This window comes from Gavialis gangeticus, unplaced genomic scaffold (genome assembly GCF_001723915.1).
Source record: "Gavialis gangeticus isolate Ggan-Ray unplaced genomic scaffold, GavGan_comp1, whole genome shotgun sequence".
Classification (NCBI taxonomy): domain Eukaryota; kingdom Metazoa; phylum Chordata; order Crocodylia; family Gavialidae; genus Gavialis; species Gavialis gangeticus.
In genome coordinates, this window is record NW_017729032.1 from 136,819,503 (window position 1) to 136,824,144 (window position 4,642).

At 40.1% G+C, this 4,642-nt stretch overlaps 1 protein-coding gene across 1 annotated transcript in view; it reads left to right on the forward strand.

The window, feature by feature from the left end:
- Nucleotides 1–4,642, forward strand: part of MYO16 (myosin XVI) — a 581,111-nt gene that overhangs the window by 384,143 nt on the left and 192,326 nt on the right. The gene's annotated exons all lie outside the window — the stretch shown is intronic.

The following is a 4,642-nucleotide window of genomic DNA, read 5'->3' on the forward strand; positions in this document are numbered from 1 at the left end:
CCCCCTCCCACCCACCCACAGGTGGTGTAACCCTGTGCAAACAGTGGAAGCAGCCAGTTATTACCTACCTACCTACCTTCATCAACCACAAGGAACCAGAAGCAGAGAAGGAACTGAAGAAAAATCCCTTTCCACATCACTGCCAGCTGCCCTCTCCCCCTCCCCACAACCCTGGGACAGCACAGTCTCTGCCAATCAGTTCCCTAAACCTCTCCCCCCACATTTACCCACCCACTCCATCCTAATTCATTAACATGCAATACTTTTCTTATTTCCATTTTATTATATTAGTCTTTTTTATTTCTTTCATTTTATTCTTTGAGATTGTGTTTCTTTCAGTTTCTCTTTAGTGGCTGACTTCCTTCATTTCACCACAAGCCCCATCCTCCCATGCCTCCCAGCTACATGTTCCTGCTTCTTCAACCCAGGTCTTCCACTCCACCCCCACCTAAAGCAGGTGTCTTAGTGGCAAGTCACAGGTGTGGAGGTCAGAGGTAGCAGTAATGTGCGACTGCTCAAATCCTGTTATTGGTCTATTAAAGAATAGCCTGATATTGTGTATGGAAATGTAGAAAGTCTAAGTATCTGTATAGGATTGCATGCCCTTAGAAAAATCAAGGAGAAGATCCCCAAGGAATCAATTTCTAAGCACTTGGAAGAAAAGAAGGTGATTAGGAAGAGTCAGCATAGATTCACCAAGAGCAAGTCATGTCTGACCAACCTGGTTGCCTTCTATGATCAGATGACTGGCTCTGTGGATGCAGGAGAGTAGTGGGTGTGATATACCTTGATTTTAGCAAGGCTTTTGATATAGTCTCTAACAACATTCTTGTAAGCAAGCTAAGAAAGTTCAGGTTGGATTAATGAACTGTAAGGTGGATAAAAAATTGGCTGGACTATCAGGCTCAAAGGGTAGGACTATCACGCTCAAAGGGTAGTAATCAGGGATCCTGGTTTTCTCTGACAAAAAAATTCCCAATTTTTGGATTAAAAAAGCAATACAAAAATCCACATTTTTCCATGATCAAAATGAAATGCCGCTGTGTGTGTGTGTGTGTGTGTGTGTGTGTGTGTGTGTGTGTGTGTATATATCTGTCTCTCTGTATATAGATATATAGATAGTTATATATATATATACATATCTCTCATATAGATATATAGAGAGAGCATATAGATATATACAGAGAGAGATAGAGATATCTATCTATAGATAGATAGATATATTAGTGATTCTTCAATGTAATCATGGAAAAAGATGGATTTGGGGTTACTTTTTTAAATCCAAAAATTGCAGGGAGTAGGGGGGGAGGTTATCAGAGAAAACCAGGATCCCTGGTAGTAATCAATGGCTCAATGTCTAGCTGGCAGCTGGTATCAAGTGGAATGCCCCAGAGGTCTGTTCTAGGTCTGGTTTTATTCAATATCTTCATCAAAGATCTGGAAGATGGAATAGAATACCCCCTCAGTGGGTCTGCAGATGACACAAACTTGGGAGGCTGATAGATATGCTTGAGGGTTGAGCTGGGATTCAGAGAGACCTAGACATATTAGAGGATTGGACCAAAAGAAATCTCATGAGGTTCAATAAGGCCACGTAAAAAGTCCTGCACTTAGGACAGAGCAACACCATGCATTGGTAGAAGCTGGGAAGCAACTGGCTAAGCAGCTACTCTACAGAAAAGCACAGGGGGTTACAGTGGACAGTAATCTAAATATGAGCCAGCAGTGTGCCCTTGTTGTTAAGAAGATTAACAGCATACTGGGCTGCATTAGTAGGAATGTTGCCAGCAGATGGAGGGAAATGACTATTCCTCTTTATTGGCACTGGTGAGGCCACATCTGGAGTACAGTGTCCAGTTTTGGGCCCCCCACTGCAGGAAGGCTGTAGACAAATTGGAGAGAGTCCAGTGGGGTGGGAGGGAGGCAATTAAAAATGGTTAAGGGGCTGGGACATATGACTTTGAGCAGAAGCTGAGGGAACTGGGCTTATTTAGTCTAAAGAAGAGTAGACTCACCCAGGATTTAATAGCAGCCTTCATTTACCCAACCTGGCATTCCAAAGAGGATGGAGTGAGACTGTTCTTCGTACTAGCAGGTGAAAGAACAAAGAGACATGCTCTCAAGTTCAAGCAATGGAAGTTTAGGCTAGATACTAAAAGAAACTTCCTCATGAGGAGGATAGTAAAGGACTGGAACAGGTTCCCCGGATGGATTGTGGAATTTCTATCCTTGGAGATTTTTAAGACCCAGATAGACAAAGTCTTGGCTGGGATGATCTAGTTGGGGGTGGTTTATTTTGAGTAAGGGATTGGACTAGATGACCTCTTGAGGTCCCTTCCGACCCTAATTTTCTATGATTTCTATTATTTTTATTTTGTCATTTGAAGACAGTATGTCAGAACTTTTCAAAATGTAAGGTAACAACAGCTTCCAGCTCAAGTAATACAATGTAATAATTTATTGCATATTCGGTCATTTACATGTATTAGTTTGTTTTATGTTCACCAAAAGAATTGTATATTATAAAAAGTAAATTTTAATTCATGGCAACCTTTTTAGATTGACTTTCTTTTGCGGGGGAGGTAAAAGGGTAAAAGATTTTGTTTCATATTAACTGGTCATACCTAGTTCATTCATCCTTTCAGCATCCACTCTTTACCAGCGTATAACACAGGATACCGGGCAGGATACCTATCGTCTGACCCAGTAAATGTTAATTCTTATGTTCTTATGATTCATTGTGAAAGAATATCTGCACATAAATGTGTACATTGGCGGTACCCTGGTAAACCAAATGTTTCTTTTGCTATGGCTACATTTTTTTAGAATAATGGACTCCAGAGGGAGATTCTATAATTAAAATTTGAATTTTGAAAGTGAAAAGTGAATTTCATTGTGTCTAACCCAGTTATAAAAATATATATTTTCCTAATTTAAATAATGATTTGTAGAAGTCAGTCTTCTATTTTCAATTGTAAAAAATTGATATAATATTGTAAACATGAATAAATTTGACTAGTATCATTTTGAAAAATATTTCAGACTTTTTTTGTATTTCAGACTTTTTTTTTGCCTGCAGAATTATGGATTTGAATATCCCCGCAATTAGAAACACTTCAACTGGATATAAGCTTGATTTTGATCTAGTTTGATTTTTTATTCACATTTAGCTATCTACTGTAAAGCAATTTCAAAGAAGTTGTATTGATCAGAGGTGCTAATGGAAAATTAGGAGCAGCTAGTGTATTTTACTTGGACTCTTTGGTTGCACCCAGACAAGCACGAACATTTGGTTCCCTTTGTGTCACTGCTAGTTGCCCTCGGTGAACACACATGCCACATGCCCTCTGGTGCGTGGCAGTTTACCCTGGGTGGGGTAGGGGAGACTGGGCCAGCAACCGTGCTGGTCCCAGCAGCCTTACTTGGGGTCCTGGGGGCCAGAGAAGCTGCAACCATGTCGTTCCTGCAGCTGGGAGCCTGGCCAGCTGCTGAAGTGTGGCTCTGGCCAACCAGGCTCCAGTTTTGGGCAGCGGGTCCTGCTTCCACATGCGCCCCCCTGCTTTTTTTTTTTTTTTGGCAAGCTTTTGTGACACTGGGATATCCTGGGGTCAACCCCGTCTTCCCCTGTGCTGCAAGGTAGCAGTGCAGGAAATGCCTGAACGTGTGGTGTGTGGCAGGTCTGCGTTGCTACATATCGCATGGCCACGGTTGTCTGGACATGGCACTTTTGCTCATGTAAATGCTAAGCCATACATTTTATTTGATCTACGTATTTCCATGTTTTTTTTCCTTTTTTAATATTACCAATTAAACTTTTTTTCCAATCTTTATTCATGGAAGATATAGACAATGGCCAAAATGAAAAAGGGAGACTAATCTGAAAGGAAAATGTAAATTCTTTCTTCATAAAACAATTCTTCCTGCCCTCTAGCCATTTCTGTGTCTATTTATTAATATTGTTTTCTTTAACAGCTACAGAAATTTCACTTTTCAATTAAAAATCCCACTTAATTTAAATAAAATATTTCAATGAATACTCTGCTACAAAGCAAATATTTTCTTCTGCGCAGATTGACCTATACAGAGTGATTTTTTTTTTCCTGAAAAAACTGTTGTTTTGTTTTTCTTCTTAAAAAATCAAATTTTATGTAGTGCCACACAGGACTTTATTTGGTTGCCTCATGTCCCTATTCTCCTGGCTGAGCCATAATGCACCAGATGAAAGACGAAAAGCTTCTAGATGACAGAATGATCCCATGCTGCATCAAAAGGGGAAAATGCTGTGCATTATAGGATATGTTAACTGACACAGAGGGGGTTTCATTAAGAAGAATAGAACTCTCATAAAACACTGCGCTGCCATTTCTCAATAAAAATGCTTACACATTTGATTTTTCTCTCTAAAGTTTAATTTCTCCCATTTTGAACAAACTTTACTTTGTTATATTCAGAAAATGGAGAGATGTGACTAGAAGAATATCTGTAGATACCTTGCAGTAGTACTCTATATTGCAATCCTGCAATGAACTCTGAAGCCTACCCCTCCCCAACTTTGGGGGATCTCCATGTGGAAGTAGATGTTTGTCAGTGCTGAATACACTGTGACCAGTGGGATCCCCCAAGACTCTGTCCTTGGACCCAT